Source organism: Helianthus annuus, chromosome 15, assembly GCF_002127325.2.
Source record: "Helianthus annuus cultivar XRQ/B chromosome 15, HanXRQr2.0-SUNRISE, whole genome shotgun sequence".
NCBI classification, from domain to species: Eukaryota; Viridiplantae; Streptophyta; class Magnoliopsida; order Asterales; family Asteraceae; genus Helianthus; species Helianthus annuus.
In genome coordinates this window covers 63,602,974-63,621,799 of record NC_035447.2, presented here as the reverse complement: position 1 = coordinate 63,621,799, position 18,826 = coordinate 63,602,974, and the positions used below count along the sequence as shown (strand labels likewise).

Below are 18,826 nucleotides of genomic sequence, written 5' to 3'. Positions count from 1 at the left end.
CTATAAGCAACCTTACCGATTTTCTCGGTAATTTCGAATGGTCCAACATACCGTGGATTCAGCTTGCCCCGTTTACCGAAACGGACCACACCCTTCCAGGGTGAGACTTTAAGTAGAACCCGGTCCCCGACCTGGAATTCTAAAGGTTTCCTACGCTTATCAGCGTAGCTTTTCTGACGGTCACGAGCTGCCGCCATGCGTTGCCTGATCTGTGAAATCTTTTCAGTTGTATCTACCACTAACTCTGGGCCTGTGAGTTGACTGTCACCGACTTCCGCCCAGCAGAGAGGTGATCGGCATTTACGACCGTACAATGCCTCAAAAGGTGCCGCCTGAATGCTAGTGTGGTAGCTGTTGTTGTAGGAGAATTCCACCAACGGTAGATGCTTCTCCCAGTTCTTGCCAAAATCGATCACACATGCTCTAAGCATGTCTTCCAGGGTTTGGATGGTGCGTTCAGACTGCCCATCCGTTTGCGGGTGATAAGCGGTGCTCATGTCCAAACGTGAGCCAAAGGATTTGTGCATAGCTTGCCACAACTCGGAAGTAAAACGAGCGTCTCGGTCGGAAATAATAGAAGTTGGCACCCCGTGCCTGGAGACTACTTCCTTCAAATAGATTTCTGCCAAGGTAGAAAACTTGTCTGTTTCCTTAATGGCCAGAAAGTGTGCAGACTTAGTCAAACGATCTACTATCACCCAAATAGTATCATTCCCGCGTTGAGATCTAGGTAGCCCTGTAACAAAATCCATGGAAATCTGTTCCCATTTCCATTTCGGGATTTCGGGTTGCTGTAGTAGGCCTGCTGGTTTCTGATACTCGATCTTGACTCTTGCACAGGTCAAACACTTGCCAACATAGGCTGCTATGTGGGCTTTCATGCCAGGCCACCAGTATGTGGTTTTCAAGTCGTGGTACATCTTATCTGCACCAGGATGTACTGAATAACGGGACTTATGGGCTTCGTCCATCACAAGCTCTCGTAGATCTCCGTAAAGTGGGACCCAAATGCGCCCTGCCACATAGTAGGCGCCGTCTTCTTTCTGTTCTAGTTGTTGTCTCGATCCTCGCAGGGACTCAGCCCTGATGTTTTCCGGTTTCAGAGCTTCAATCTGAGCATTTTGAATCTGGGTAGGGAGACTAGACTGGATGGTAAGTTGTAATGCTCGCACGCGCTTTGGTACAGTGTCTTTCCGGCTGAGGGCGTCCGCCACAACATTGGCCTTGCCCGGATGATACTTGATGGCGCATTCATAATCATTCAGAAGTTCAACCCATCGACGTTGTCGCATGTTTAATTCTTTCTGCTTAAAGATATGCTCGAGACTCCTATGATCGGTGTAAATGGTGCACTTGGTACCGTACAGGTAATGTCTCCATATCTTAAGCGCAAATATCACTGCTCCCAGTTCCAAGTCGTGTGTTGTGTAGTTCCTTTCGTGCGTCTTAAGTTGTCGAGAGGCGTAAGCAATAACTTTCTCGCGTTGCATCAACACGCAACCGAGCCCATGAATAGACGCATCGCAGTAGACCACAAAGTCGTCAGTGCCTTCAGGTAACGAGAGAATAGGAGCACTGCAGAGGTTATCCTTAAGCCTCTGAAAAGCAGATTCCTGTGCTTCATTCCACTTGTAGGCGACGCCTTTCTGAGTGAGTGTAGTGAGGGGTTGAGCGATCCTTGAGAATCCCTGAATAAATCTGCGGTAGTAACCTGCCAATCCCAAGAATTGGCGAACTTCAGTCGGAGTCTTAGGGGTAGGCCAATTCTTTATAGAGTCGATCTTAGCTGGGTCGACGTGGATTCCATCCTTGTTAACCACGTGCCCAAGGAAATGGACTTCTCGAAGCCAGAAGTCGCATTTCGAGAACTTGGCATACAGTTGCTCATTGCGAAGGAGTTCGAGGATAAGGCGTAGGTGTTGCTCATGCTCTTCCTGACTTTTCGAGTAGATCAGGATGTCGTCTATAAACACGATCACAAATTTGTCGAGGTAGGGTTTGCATACTCGGTTCATGAGATCCATGAACACTGCAGGGGCGTTGGTCATTCCGAAGGGCATAACGAGGAATTCATAATGACCATAACGAGTTCTGAATGCAGTTTTGGAAATATCTTCGTTACGGACCCTTAACTGATGGTAGCCTGATCGCAGATCAATCTTAGAATAGTAGCTCGATCCTTGCAGTTGATCAAACAAATCGTCGATTCGCGGGAGAGGGTAACGATTCTTGATGGTAACCTTGTTCAACTCACGGTAGTCAATGCACATTCGGAACGTGCCATCCTTCTTCTTAACAAAGAGTACCGGTGCTCCCCAGGGTGATGAACTAGGGCGGATAAATCCTTTATCCAAAAGTTCCTGTAGTTGAGTAGAGAGTTCCTTCAATTATGCGGGGGCTAGTCGATAAGGTGCACGAGCTATAGGCGCTGCTCCGGGAGCTAGCTCGATTTGGAATTCGACCTGACGATGGGGAGGGAGTCCAGGTAGTTCCTCAGGAAATACCTCGGGGTAGTCACACACTACTGGAAAGTCTTCAATCCTCATTTCCTTTTCCTGCGTGTTGGTAACAAGTGCTAAGATAGCGGTGTGCCCTTTTCGTAAACACTTCTGGGCCTTCAAGAAGGAGATAACGCCGGAGATTTCTCCACTTTTGCCACCTTGTACAATGAGGGGTTTGCCAGAACGGCGAGGAATACGAACTGCTTTCTCTTGACAGAGGATCTCCGCGCGATGCTTGGATAACCAATCCATACCAATAACGACGTCGAAGCTTCCAAGAGTAACAGGAAAAAGATCGATACTAAATGTCTGACCAGACAACTCTAGTTTGCAGCTTTTGACAACATGTGAGGCCTCGATGTTTCTACCATTAGCTAACTCGACGAGGTGAGGAGAACTTAGTAACGAAAGCGGACGCTTAAGCTTCTTACTAATACGTAGGGATACATAACTAGCATCGGCACCGGAATCAAATAACACAGAAACATAACGATCATCGAGTAGGAACTTACCCGCCACGACATTGGGGTCATTCCTTGCTTCACCAGCTCCAATCACGAAAGCTCTTCCTCTAGCACCATTCCCAGCATTGTTGTTCTGATTGTTGTTCCCAGCTCCCTGATTATTGTTGCGGTTCTGATTCAGTTCAGGGCAATCCTTCTTAAAGTGTCCCTCAGCTCCACACTTAAAACATGCCCGGTTGTTTCCCTGCTGCTGTTGCTGTTGGGGTTGTTGCTGATTCTGTCTAGCTGGGAACTGACTTCTACAATCCTTGGCTTCGTGCCCCATCTTGTGGCATCGCTGACACTGGCCCTTGTTACACGCCCCATGGTGGTGTCTGTTACACTTGTTGCACTTTGGGTAGCTTCCCCGGTAGCCACCCTGTTGCTGGGTGCCTTTGCTGTTTTCAGTTTTCCTTTGCTGTGCTGGGGCCTGAGTGGGGTTAGCATCCTTGCTTTGACTTCCTTCCCACTTACGCTTGCTGTCACTAGAAGTTCCAACAGTGGCACTAATCCTTTTGGGCAACCGGCCCTCTTCTACGGCCTGATCTGTAAGTTTGTGAGCAAGTCGAACAATCGGCTGAATGGTAGTGTGGTTGGCTGAAGTGACATGGCTTCGAATCTCTGGAGCCAAACCCTTGATGTACAGTTCGATCCTTCGGTACATTGGTCGTGACATGTTTGGGCAAAGAGCGGCATAGTCATTAGACAGCTTGGTGTAGGTTTCAATTTCTGACCCAACCATCTTGAGCTCATAGTACTCATTTTCAAGCTTGTGGATGTCGTCCCGGTGACAGTATTCATCCTTAATCATATCCTTGAAATCCTCCCATGCCGTAGCATTTGCAGTTTCCAATCCAAACATCTGAATCTGCGCCTTCCACCAAGAAAGCGCGCTCCCTTCAAGCGTAGCAGTAGCAAATTTCACCCAATTCGCAGGGGGACACTCACAGACAGCAAAAACAGCTTCAATTTTCTCAATCCAATGCAGAAGACCTATGGCACCCTCAGTGCCGTTGAAAGGGAGAGGCTTGCAATCCATGAAAGTTTTGAAAGTACACACTGGTGGTTGCGCAGGTGCATGCTGACCTGTTCGTGAGAAGCGAAGCGTATAGGTTTAGAGGCGAAAAGTCGATGTGGCGGTAGGATCTATACATCCTAAAACAACGAGCTTACCTATAGGGTGAGCTGCAAAAGCCGCAGCCACTGTGTTGAGCAGGTTAGTGAACTGAGCCTGCGTCATGTTAATGTTTCCTCTTCCGCGTCCACTCATTGTCTTCATAACCAGAAAACACAGTATGAGTGTGATGTCGTAGTGTAGCGAGAATGAGATAGAAGAGAGAGGTGTATCTATCTAGTTTAGGCACACTAGTACGTATATCATAACAGGAAACATAAAGCGAACAAGTAAACACTGGTCCGAGCTATGAGGTCAAAAGTGTTGAGCCCTGCACTTGGAGTGTAGTGTCGTCGCGAGTCACGGGTTATAGTCTGGTTTTCTCCAAAAAGATTTTCCCCTTTTTAAAACCAAGTTCACTATAACCAATGGCTCTGATACCAATCTGTCACACCCCCAAAATCCACCTGCGGATAACACCCGCTTCGGGGGCGTGACTGACCAGGATCCAGCCACCAATTATACTGAATACTTTAGTTGATAACAAAAGTAATACTTACTATTCGTAAGCTTATCAAATATTAAGTTCAGAGTTTAAAGTTTTGGTTCAAAACAGTACTAAGTAGCGGAAGCATAAGTAAGGTAGTTTAAAACAAGTTCATGATTCAAAATGAGGTAACACCCAACACAGGGGTGAACAGACACTACACGTTCCCAAGCTGCAAGCTCCATCGTCACTGGTTACCTGCAAAGCATGCAGTAAGGGGTCAACAATAATGCTGAGTGAGTTCACTAGTTGTCCAGTTTTAATTACCCAAAAACTTTGTTTCACCGGTTAATTTATCCGTTTATACATGCCCTGGGGAGCTACCCCAAAAGTTAGCGACTAAACTGTTTTTCCAATACCGAACACTAGGTAACCGTTGCGTATCCGCAGGATGCCCCGATGTCAATGTTCTATCATCATTGACGGATTTCTGAGTACATTAGTTCACGCCCGTCCCAAACCAGGGCACGGTGTGAGGCTGGTAAACACCTAAATAGCGCTATCAACTAATAACCCGCTCGCCTAACCCGGCGACTAATCGGTATTTGTAGTAGGGACTTGAGTGATAGAGTTTCGTTTAGTGCCGTTAGTTGCAATCCGTATAAACAGTAATTAACCAAAAGGTTTCCCAATACCCGGGAAGGAAAAGTAAGTTTTGTTCCCAATAACTAGGGAAGGTATGCAAATGGTATCCCCTTTTTACCAGGGGATAGGGTTGTTAGTCTCGTGTCCCAAACCACCGGGACGCATGCTTTTAAGTTGTGAACTCACCTTGGGTTGCTCGGTAGGTTTAGGTTACTTGTCAATCACGTTGGTCACCACGTCCTAACATGGTTACCGGTATAGGTCAGGTTCGGTGTACAAGCATTCACGTAAAAGCACATATAGGCACGTAACATACATACAGGTAAACAGTCATTGGGTTATTGGGCCGGCCTAAACAATTAAACAGTCAACAGCAACACATAGTCCATTTAACAGATAGCCCAAGTTAACACAAAATGGCCCAATAACCAAAATGGACAGCCCACTCGCAACCAGCTGGTCTCGAGTCGCAACCAGGTGGTCTCGGCTTGTCACGTTATGGTTGCGAGTCGCAATCGTGGTCTCGAGTTGTCACGTGTTGGTTGCGAGTCGCAACCGTCGTAGTCTCGAGTCGAAATCTCGTGGTTTCGACTTGTCATGCTTTGGTTGCGAGTCGCAACCGTGTGGTTTCGAGTCGTAATGCCGTCGTTGCGAGTCGGAATGCTGTCGTTGCGAGTCGTAATCTGTCACTTTCATATACACGTGATGATGCAGAAAAGACAGTCCAAATTGTACATATGAAATCAGACCCATATTTGGAAACAGCCAATAAGGTTTCTACAAACACTTTTCCTAATTTTGACCATATACAACAATAGATCAAACATTACCATTTTAAAATCTTCAAACTATCTTCAACAAGTTCATCAAGTTCATAGTTTTTCCTAGGGTTTTCATGTTAACATAATCACACATTTTTGGACCGAAAATCACCTATTTCTAACAAGATTAATATGCAAGAACAAGTAAAACATACACTTAGTGGCATTAACATAACTCGGTTGGCCCTAAACATCCTTAAACCATTATTCCATAACCATTTAAGCATGTTAGCAAGTATCATACATAGGGTTTAACACACATAGTCAAAACTTCACAATCTTCCTAAAAATCATGCATAGTATTTCTAACCAAGCATAATACTTCTAGTTCATTTAACCAACATAAATCTTATACACAAAAGATACACAAAGATAACACTAACCGGTTATGAAAGGAGGAGCCGAAAACAAAGAAAAGAGAACCGAGAAGATGGAGTGTCCGAATTTGGTCTTGACCGAGTTTCCTCGTCCGAGATCCTTGAGCTTGAACCGAAAGTTTGGAAGAGTTTGGATGTTGTTGGCTTGGGGTTTTTAGTTGAGAGAAAATAGAAGAGGTGTGTGTTTGTTTGGTGTAACAAATGAAGGAAATGAGGAGGAGGTGGGATATATATATGGGGTGTTTCGGGTTGGGCTTGGGGGTTTCGGCCCAAACCGGTTACGGCCCAAGGGCCACTCGAAACCAAGAGGCCCACTCGCAACCGCCCGGTTGCGAGTCATGGTCTCGGGTCGTGGTTTCGGCTCTCATATAAATATATACATAATACATACATATCACACATATCATGCAAAAATCACGTTTCCATTTAATAATATATATATACACACAAAATATTACAAGGTGATCGTTCGGAAAAACCTCGAGTGTCACATTATTTGACAGAACATCAAAGGTATGAGATTCATTATTCCTAAGTTTCATCAGTAAGACACTCTTCAAACGGGAAGGGGGGGGGAGACAATGTAGAGATGATAGAAGATTGTTCCTTAACTGGCTCTAGTAGCCTAGCGACAATTTCAAGACCGTTGTTGGCACCATGGCTTAGCTCAGCGTTGTACCTCATGGTACTGAAAGGACCTCCACTTTTAGTGTTTGCATCACAAGTAGCAGCAAAGTGTCATACATAGCCGATCACAGGGAGAAAAGCTTTAGAACATTTCCATAAATCTAGCTATAAAACATTTAATCTAACCAAGAACTTGGTTGTTTTATTCAAGTAAGTGCCATACTGAACCACTTAATCCTGCATCATTGAGTAGAACAATCCACACAATTATTAGACTAAATAAAAAAAGAGCCCCATTTTCTTCTAGAATTCAATCTTCATGTAAACTTAATTTTACAAAATTATCACTAAATCCATTTTATTTAATCAACTTACTTTTATTTAATCATGTAATGGTCCAAATAATTACCTTCAAAAGTTATACTGTCAAACGGAGTTCGATTATTCATGGTAACAGGAAATGAAGCCACATTAAGTGTTGGAACTTATGATATTTGTTTCGAGGATGATTCCACTAAATTATCCTGAAAACAAATGACAATCAGAATATAAATATTAATATTTTTACCAAATAAACATACTCAAATGGAAGAAAGAGTCATAATTCGGATGCTTCATGAAGTTAATCACATTTTGGATATTAATTCCGCTAGCAGGTTCTTAATCAATATATCATATGTCCGCTTCTGAGAGATTTTTCCTTTTACCCTTTAACAGTAAAACACAACCCATCTTGATCCACTCATTAGTAATAGGCCAAACCATCACCTTCAAAAAAAGGAACTATTATACTAATCATGTTAGTGAGTGAAAATCTTGCCTACAAGATCTGCTTACAGTTGAAGTTGAAATTTGAAACTTTAAAGGTGTGGATCTTGGTTGACCTTGTGTCTTGTCTTGTAAGGGTAAAAATATATTCGGCTAAAAATGGAATTAATGTCGAACGGGTAATACAGATTATAGGTCACCCAAAGTCTATCTTTAATGCATACAACGGATTGTAACTATAAAAACCAATATTTACTAATAAAAATAAAAAAAAAGTTAAGATGTGATTCTATGGGAAGTTTAAACTTAAAAGATTACTTATGCGTATCTAATAGATCAGCACAAGAGCCCCACCACTTCAGCCATATCCCTACCCAACAACTTATTTGACCCATAATATCTTTCTCTCTGTGTCCTTTCTCTAAACTCTATATTCTCTCTACTTCACTGGGCACCACCATACAGCACCACCAAATACATGGAAGTGCAGTTTAAGAAGAACATTGGTGACTCTTACCTTAGTTTTACTATCATCGGTGATGGGGAGAGTGGAGGCGTATTCTTACATGGCTTGGCGGAATGTGCTTCCCGCTAAGAAGGTCAACCAAAAGACTCCCAAGGCTATATATCATGCTTTCAGACGTTACTCTTCCTATAGGATGGAAACAAATTTCTGAAAAGCAAATGAAAAAAAAAATTACTCACGTCATATCTAAAGTAGAAAATCAATGATTTTGATTTTAAATGTTAAAATGCATCTTTCTATAATAAAAAATACTAATTGTACCAAAACTATATATATATAGGGCTGATGTGGCACTCAATGAGGGCATCAAAATTTGGTGTTTTGGCTCCAAAACTCCCATCCCTTTCTTCTTACGAAATGGATCCCCGAATTTAATACCCGACTCACATTTTCAGAGCATATAAAAGATTTCTAATTAGACATTCTGCTTCATACTTGTTGGCTCATGTGACCCTTCCTGAAGAACAGATGATACAAAGCCAAAACTGGTTCTGTAACAACTGATCCTAATAACAGTGCTTTGAACTCCTTTTCCCTCCAATGGCAATGGCATACAACATCTGTTGATTTCTAAAGTCTGTTGTTCACTAAAGTCTGTTATACACAAAAGTCTACTGATATACAAAGTCTGTTGATGACCAATCAACTGTTGAAGTCAAAGAACTGCTGGAAGTTAAAGGCCTGATCAACCTTAATGGAAAGCACTGCTCAGTCTTCATCAGTGGTTGAGCATCATCAGCGGATTGCATTCATCAGGGATTAGTTAATCATTGTCTAATGTAACAGTGTCTGTAATCATCAGTGTTTAGAGGTTGTTAAGATTGTTAGCTGTCACTATCTAGGTGATGTCAGCAAAGATGCCACAGTGTTTAGGATTGTACTATAAATAGACAGTGCCTGTACTGTTCCATTAGATCTTCGCACACACTTGCATCTTATACGAACTAACATTGTGAGCTCAAGCTGAGGGGGAGAAAGTGTTCATGCATATGTTGAATATTTTGTAATGAAATCATTTGACACGAAGTATATATGATGAAAGCTTTTCTTTCCTTGTTTATGTTAGAAAGTTTTTCATTCATTCCGCTGCAAATTATTCCTATGTTTATCATCTTCCATTTCATCTTATAAAAACAACATAAACAAGTAAACTCAGATCCTAACAATACTACCCATAATTTCTTCACGGTTCCCCAGAAAACCTCTGATCTTCACCTAATCCCAGTGTATCTTTCATATCTTCAACCAAGAAACCCTTATATGATTACCGACTCAAATGAATATATTCTTATCTTTAGCCCTCTGATCTTCACAATCTTCATCACTTTAATCTTTCTGGAGAAGGTATGATTATACAATATGTTTGTTTTGTATTTGTTCATGTTTTATTTGTTATGATGATCTTCATTGTTTAAGTTAAGATGAAACTCCCATTCTCATATTTTCGATATGTGTTTCAGTATATAGTTATGATTTTGGTTTTTGATTCTCGTATACTGACCTGATTTTCTCTTGAATCGACGTCTTTTTTTGTGTCTTCCGATTATTTATGGTTTTGGATCCTTAATACTTTATTCGGATGCATATTTGTATCCGGTGAATCTTCTGTTAACCGCATGCTATGATATTTGTTGATTTTGTTGATTATCTTAGTAAGAAATGGTTGTTGGTTTTTTTGATTTTGATTTACTATCGATGTTTTTAAGGAGTATCTTAAGTTGAGGTATGTTTTTTTAGTTATGTTAGGTTTTTAAGCGATTACATTGCTGATTTTGTTCATTATATTAGTAACAAATGGCAAACGATCTATTTTATGACATGTTTATGACTATTTTGATGTTATTGGTTTTTTATTTTGATTTATTGTTGATGTTTTTTTTTTTTATCAGGAATCGGCATATTAATATGGCCTTTTTCTATAAACTTTTAGTGGCACTTTTTCGATCTGCCGCGCAAAGTCTTTAGGCTTTTAGTGGCACTTTTTTATCTGCCACTACAAACTTTTGAGCTTTTAGTGGCACATATTTTTTGCCACAAAAATCACACCAAATTAAATACTATTGACATTTATCATATAAATTTTTATTGATTGCACTTATTATTTATTTACATTAAATAATAAAAATAAATTTGTAAAATGTAGAAATCATAATATAATCACTTCAAATAAAAAGTTCAATCAATCATCTTCCAAAGATTCCAAATGTTTGCAAACAAATATTTAATAAGTGTCAACCTAAGTCTAAATATCAAACATACAAAACAAATAATTAATAAACATTTGAACAAAATACCAAAACTTCATTGCGTTCATGAATCTCTTTCAGAATCTTCATACGAGTAAAATAATCATCATTTTCCCACTTCATATATAGTTGTTCCCTGCACTTATTGCTTATGGCCGACGCATCAGCCAAGCATGATGTAAGAGCAATTAATAAATGACAACTTCACTTCTTTGACATCACTTTAAGCTCTCCAACCAAAGATAGGGTGGGTCTTTCAATACCTCTAGTTATCTGAATTGCCATCACCTAATGAAAAGAGGCTTCATGATAAGACTCTTTACCCATTAGTTGATAACTAGTAGTATCCGCTGCGTTGTGGCCGGGTTCACCTTCACATATTATAGAAGATTACATAAACCTGATCAGAAGAATTAGCAGCCCATTCCAAACATAGTCAATAATATCTACAAAAACAAAAATACCAGTATATACAGCAGCCTTATCAAGATTAGTCCTAAATTTAGTGGCAATAAAATAACAGAAGTATCAACAATTTCTAAACATTCCAATAGCCACTTCATATGATCCCAATTACTAACATCTGATAAATTTGCCAATGATCCGTTGATCATGTCCGAGCACTAGCAGCGGATGAAACAGATCATCATCAGCAAGATATGAAATAGGTGATTCCATTGCCAGTCCAAAACCTTGTCCCCTAGAAAAATTCCATCGAATCCTTCTCTGCCACCTCTACCTTCCCATGATGATGTCGGTCTTGAGGTTTCAAGTGCAGAGGCTATTGTATAGTGTTTATTTAACAAAACACTAATGACTTTCAGGAAAACCAACTTGAATTCAAAATCAATATGATCAACTCTACAAATTTATGAGGTATAGGTTTTATTCAACGAAACACTAATGACTTTCAACAATTAGCAAAAAAAAAGGATAAAAAATTTACCTCAGACACAAGTCATGTGTGTCACGAATTCAAAATCTCCATGTTTCGCTTGGTCAAAATCAATAGCAAGCCGGGGTGTGGCGGCGACAAGTGCTGGGTGCGGTGTGCTGTGCAAAACAGATTTAGGGATGAAGACGATTAAGCATTCAACAGAAATTCAAAATAAACTTAAAATTAATGCAATTTAGTTGCTTACTATTCCATAACAAAAAAAAAAGAGCCTATAAAAAACATCAATATCCATGATTTCTGGATTTATATACATGTGAACAATCCCAAGAGTGCATAAGTTGAAATGACATAATATAACCGTCATTCTGCACCGTCTACTCTAATTTCTGCATTTAGGAGCAAAATATACCGTTCACAAATATGGAAATTTTAATTTTGGACATAAGAGTGTTTTTGGTCGATCTGGACCTGTTTGTTAACCCACCTATCTTGTGACATTACTTTAAGTTTTGTCTTATTTTCTTTTACTATTTAAAGAGATGGAGAGACCGAATCAGCATCCCCACCACCTGTATCTGTAACTACCGGTCATGAAACCGCAATTTCTAGTGCCCCTCTGGCGGCTCCACCAATAGCCGCAACACCTCCTGCAGTTGCTCCATCCACAGCAGCCGCTGCAACTCCTATAGTTGCCCCATCGTCAATAGTCGTAGCCGATCCCCCTCTTTACCTGTCTTCGCCTCAAACAATGAAACAAACAAGTTTAACGACTTTGATCCTCGTGGTTTCATCTGTTCATTTCCAGATTAAATTAAAAATAACTATTCTGTTTTACCATTTCCATTAAGCATTTAAGCTTAGCAAGTCTTAATACTATACACAAACTTATAATTTGGTATATAAATAGAAATTGACCCATTATGCAAACATTAAAGCTGTTTAACCTAAATTAACCCGTTATGAAAAAACTACACATCCGACATATCTTTAGCTAATCTTGTTAACAAATACAGAACGCCCATTACATATTATAATAAAATACTTCAAGTCAGTCGATACCAAAGTGAAATCACTATCTCTAATGGGACTAAAAGAAGAGGTAAAAGGTCAAACATGTTTGGGTTCTTATTAATGGCTAAAATAAAGCTTAAGTGTTATATTCCAAAGGTTTTGGAATATAATCACTTTGACTTTTAGTTCTGTATAGTATGGCCACTATATGTAGCCCTTCCTTTATTTCACACAATTCATTGGGTTTATTTAGCTAGAAAGAAAAAAAAAAGCAGCTTAAATTTTATCTCCTCCCAATATCTCGTGTATAGCTATATTAATTAAATCAATCATTCATTCTTTAGGATGGGTTTAGGTCAAGATGGGTTTTATCAAGATGGATTTGGGCTTGATAGGCTAAAAATATAAATAAATAAAACAAAATCAAAAAAAATTAAAAATCAAAAAAATCAAAAAAAATTAAAAAATTAAAAAAAATGTTTAGTGTTTTTAGAGAATTGCACGTCACGGTGAACTTCATTTGGTACCGGGTACCGGTACCGAGCCGGTACCATAAAACGATGTAATAACTAGCTAGGAGTGGGCTAGTTATTACATCGTTTTCGCTATAAATGCCAAGTCTTTCGACTATTGTCCCATTAAATTACCATAAAACGGTGTAATAACTAGCTAGGAGTAGTACGTGATTCTTTACATGACCAGAACCTGAAATTAAAATCCAACCCATTTACAACCGTCAACCCCAACACGATTACCACCCCTAGTACTAACTAGCTACTCACCATATTGTTTTACTAAAATAGCAGCCAATATAGCATTTTCCTGACACTTATCTGAAGAAAGGCTTAGATCAGGGCATTTCAAGAAATATGTATATCTATTGATCTTCTTATTTGGCATAAGCAATATCCAATGGTGACTCTTCCTTGCTATCTAGAATCACCAGCAGCTCCTCTTTCCTCTTCTGAACCAAGAGTTGGGCTGCGTGCATATTACCAACCATTGCCGCAATGTGTAGGGCTGTTCGACCCTTAGAATTTTGTGTTTCAGTATCTTTTCGTCTTTTAAAAACTCCACCAGTTTTTCTACGAAATAGTTCTGCCCCATTTCAACTGCTACGTGAAGGATCGTGTCAGAATTTTCATTGATTGCCACTGTGTCTGCACTTTTGTGGATTTTCAATATGTATTTTGCTTTCGACCACCACCCTTCAACAACAGCTTCATACAATATCTTCCTGTCTGTGTTGTCCATTTCTGGGATATCTCTTAAAAACTCGTTTTCGAACTTAAATTCTACTGAATCTGTAGAAGCATTTCAGTTCTTTTTCAAAAAGGGAAAAAAAATTCAAAATCAAATAATAACAATTATGCCAAAACTTGAGTTACTGTATAAGATATCATATACGTGGTTGCAGGGGCGGACCCAAGTGTATGGGTGGACGCCCCTCTTAAAAAGATTTTTTTAGTGTATTTTATAGGCTAAAATCCCGATCGCACCTCTTGAAAATTTGGTTGAACCCTTTATAAGAAACATTTTGTCGAACAGTTGGTGTGCAAACACCATACTTCAAGAACTTGTGATTTTCTTGTATATAACACCTCCAAATACACCTCTTCTTCAACCTCAGTCAATTAAAGGCCAAAATCAGATAAAATTAAGGCCTTTTTTCTAATTCTTTTAGTTTTGCGAATTCTAGTAAACGTAACAAGTTAACCACTGGTTCAGTTCAGTAGCAATCATTACCCGTATTAACCACTGAAATACACACAAATTTTCAAAAATCATTTGACCTATTAGATACGAGAGCAATCATACCTTACAGATCTTACGTATTGATCAGTTAACAACTTATAAACAAACAATTACGTTTTCAGGCAAACATCACAACGAAAAGATCAACTAATTTAAAAAAAAAAAACACTAATTTCATTCAGAACTTGTGATTTTCTTGTATATAAACCCTAAAACATCATCTGACGAAATCGAAAAAAATCAGCAATCTAAAAACGTAAGTATAACAATTAAGCAACATGTCATCAAACAAGAGATCAAAGAATAAGATACCTCAGAGAGAAGGTGCAGATTTCCTTCGGTGCACAACCTGTTGATGATATTTTTTAAGAGAAAACCACAAACGACGAAGAATAGTTGATTTGACGCGTTGCTACTCATATTGGAGTTGGCCAACCTTGCAATTGGAGAACGATTCAATAATGTCGCTTCTCCTCCGCCACGACTTGAGCGATTTTAGGGTGAATTATTAGGCTTTTTATGCAAGTCCCTACATTTGGGTCGACCATGGCTGACGACGGCTACAATTAGGTTTGAGAGGATAAATGTGGTGCAGTGGGAAGAAGATGAATGTAACTGAACTTGGGTAGTTTTGGCCTTTTGGGGATGGAAAACAAGCGGGAATACAATTTTTTTCGAGAGGGATAATGAAACGCCTTTTGGGGCTGGAAAACAAGAGGGAATAATAAATTTTTGCGGAGAGGGATGATGAAATTTAAGGAGTAAAAAAAAACAAAAAATATATTTAAAATTAACGTAATTATTTATAATAACTAGAATTACGACCCGCCGCAATGCGGCGGGAATTCTTAAGTTATAACTAAGTCGATTTAAGACCTGTACGTTATGTTGAACCTGTCGAATGGGAAAAAATAGACGATGTAAACACGTTCACCCACACACGCACGTTGCGTTGTGTTAACTCGCAAAATTTAGAACGAAACGTAAAACGTTAAACAAAAGACGCACGTTGCGATGTGTTAAGTCACAAAATTTAGAACGAAGAATAAAGCGAAAAATTTGCGGAAAATGAAAACTATAAAGGACCAAAGTTGAAAGTAAAAAAAGTTGTGAGGATAGATTGCAAAAGATAAAAAGTTTTGGGTTAAAAGTAAAAAAAAACAAATAATTTTGGGTTAAAAGTAATTTATGAAATACTTTTGGGTGAAAAGTAAAAAAAATCATTTTTTTTTGGAAAACCCCCAAAGCCAAGGTTACAACAACCATATGCGCAACCATTTTTTCTTTGGAAAACGGCAGGGGGCATAAACCGTGTCATAGCAACAATGTCATACCATCGCCAAAGACCACAAACACTGAATTTGCGGCGAAAAAATTAGACTGAAACGTAAAACATAGAAAATAATAACTAAGTCGATTTAGGACCCGCACGTTATGACGAACTTGTCAAACAGGAAAAAAATAGACGATGTAAAAACGTTGAACTACACACGTACATTGCATCTTAGAACGAAGCGTAAAACGAAACGTAAAAATGTTGAACCACACACGCACATTGCATTGTGTTAACTTGCAAAATTTAGAATAAAGAGTAAAACGAAAAAATTGCGAAATATAAAAAGTAAAGGAGACCAAAGTTGAATGTAAAAAAGTTATTAGGTTAAGCTGAAAAGATAAAAAGTTTTGGGTTAAAAACTATAACCCAAATAGTTTTGGGTTAAAAATAATACATCTAATACTTTTGGACTAAAAGTATAAAATCAACATTTTTTTTTGGGAAACTCCCCAACCATGATGTACAACCCATAATGCATAAAAAAGTTGATAATTTATAGTGTATAAATAATATTTTTTTATTTTATAACTTGATCTAATTTACATAAAACAACTTGTATTTTTGTAACCCTGTCTAGTTAATATTTTTTTTTAATTTTAATCAATTAATTATAAGTTTTAGTATAATTTTGACAGAAATAGAGTGATGGGTATACCTATTTCATCAAACATTCAAACCTAGTTTTATGTATTATGTTGTATTGTAAATTTATTTGGAGAGACGAATATAAAATTTAGGGCAAGGGACAAAGGAGGGAATAAAGAAAATTTTAAAAAAAAGTGCTCGATAATTTTAGTGGCATATTAAAAGTGCCACTAAAAACCTAAATTAGTGTTGTAAAAGCTAAATGCCGCTAAAAGTGTGTAATAAGCAAATACGGCATACTCAAAGTGCCATTAAATTCTAAATTAGTGGCACAAAAGCTAAATGTCATTAAAAGTGTGTGCCACTAGATCGCATTTTTTTGTAGTGTAATAAAAATATAAGCAAATAATAGTTGATCCTAGCATATATACAAAGGAAAAAATGCAGTCTGTTATCTATGCTTCTTTTATTGATGTTTTTCCCTACGCAAGAAGATAATCTAAATTACTGCTTTGTACATGAAGAGTCTACAACGGCTATTTCAAGCACCCACCTCTTACTTAGATATTTGTTCTGATAACAAAAACTCACAAATGTTCAAAAATTCTTGAATAAACATAAAAATCTAAATGGAAAATGAAAACATAAATGCACAAATATTATTACCTATTTTTGAAAAAATCATGAGTCAAGTTGCTACCAAAACCCTGATGATTGCCACCAATTCCTTCTGCGTTGTTGATCTTTAAAAACAAAAGACAACAATTTGAATCCAAAGCAACTATTGTTTCTAATTAATTGCAAAAAAAAATATATAGTATGTCGGTACATATATGATATGTATAATTATTTGACAGAACATCAAAGGTATGAGATTCATTATTCCTTAGTTTCATCAGTAAGACACTCTTCAAACGGGAAGGGGGGGGGGACAATGTAGAGATGATAGAAGATTGTTCCTTAACTGGCTCTAGTAGCCTACCGACAATTTCAAGACCGTTGTTGCACCATGGCTTAGCTCAGCGTTGTACCTCATGGTACTGAAAGGACCTCCACTTTTAGTGTTTGCATCATAAGTAGCAGCAAAGTGTCATACATAGTCGATCACAGGGAGAAAAGCTTTCAAACATTTCCATAAATCTAGCTATAAAACATTTAATCTAACCAAGAACTTGGTTGTTTTATTCAAGTAAGTGCCATACTGAACCACTTAATCCTGCATCAATGAGTAGAACAATCCACACAATTATTAGACTAAATAAAAAAAGAGCCTCATTTTCTTCTAGAATTCAATCTTCATGTAAACTTAATTTTACAAAATTATCACTAAATCCATTTTATTTAATCAACTTACTTTTATTTAATCATGTAATGGTCCAAATAATTACCTTCAAAAGTTATACTGTCAAACGGAGTTCGATTATTCATGGTAACAGGAAATGAAGCCACATTAAGTGTTGGAACTTATGATATTTATTTCGAGGATGATTCCACTAAATTATCCTGAAAACAAATGACAATCAGAATATAAATATTAATATTTTTACCAAATAAACATACTCAAATGGAAGAAAGAGTCATAATTCGGATGCTTCATGAAGTTAATCACATTTTGGATATTAATTCCGCTAGCAGGTTCTTAATCAATATATCATATGTCCGCTTTTGAGAGATTTTTTCTTTTACCCTTTAACAGTAAAACACAACCCATCTTGATCCACTCATTAGTAATAGGCCAAACCATCACCTTCAAAAAAAGGAACTATTATACTAATCATGTTAGTGAGTGAAAATCTTGCCTACAAGATCTGCTTACAGTTGAAGTTGAAATTTGAAACTTTAAAGGTGTGGATCTTGGTTGACCTTGTGTCTTGTCTCGTAAGGGTAAAAATATATTCGGCTAAAAATGGAATTAATGTCGAACAGGTAATACAGATTATAGGTCACCCAAAGTCTATCTTTAATGCATACAACGGATTGTAACTATAAAAACCAATATTTACTAATAAAAATAAAAAAAAGTTAAGATGTGATTCTATGGGAAGTTTAAACTTAAAAGATTACTTATGCGTATCTAATAGATCAGCACAAGAGCCCCACCACTTCAGCCATATCCCTACCCAACAACTTATTTGACCCATAATATCTTTCTCTCTGTGTCCTTTCTCTAAACTCTATATTCTCTCTACTTCACTGGGCACCACCACCAAATACATGGAAGTGCAGTTTAAGAAGAACATTGGTGACTCTTACCTTATTTTTACTATCATCGGTGATGGAGAGAGTGGAGGCGTATTCTTACATGGCTTGGCGGAATGTGCTTCCCGCTAAGAAGGTCAACCAAAAGACTCCCAAGGCTATATATCATGCTTTCAGACGTTACTCTTCCTATAGGATGGAAACAAATTTCTGAAAAGCAAATGAAAAAAAAATTACTCACGTCATATCTAAAGTAGAAAATCAATGATTTTGATTTTAAATGTTAAAATGCATCTTTCTATAATAAAAAAATACTAATTGTACCAAAACTATATATATATAGGGCTGATGTGGCACTCAATGAGGGCATCAAAATTTGGTGTTTTGGCTCCAAAACTCCCATCCCTTTTTTCTTACGAAATGGATC

General features: G+C 38.1%; 1 long non-coding RNA gene across 4 annotated transcripts; it reads right to left on the bottom strand.

The window, feature by feature from the left end:
- Positions 1 to 10,523: 10,523 nt before the first annotated feature.
- LOC110921854 lies at positions 10,524 to 14,982 on the bottom strand. 4 transcript variants are annotated; one of them, XR_004880823.1, is made up of 3 exons: positions 14,592 to 14,982; positions 11,562 to 13,828; positions 10,524 to 11,476 (listed from the first exon to the last, which is right to left on the bottom strand). It is a non-coding gene; the product is annotated as an uncharacterized LOC110921854 (long non-coding RNA). The 4 variants fall into 4 exon arrangements; XR_004880822.1 differs by having other exon boundaries at positions 10,524 to 11,396; XR_004880824.1 differs by having other exon boundaries at positions 10,524 to 11,899; positions 11,998 to 13,828.
- Between the last annotated feature and the right edge of the window lie 3,844 nt (positions 14,983 to 18,826).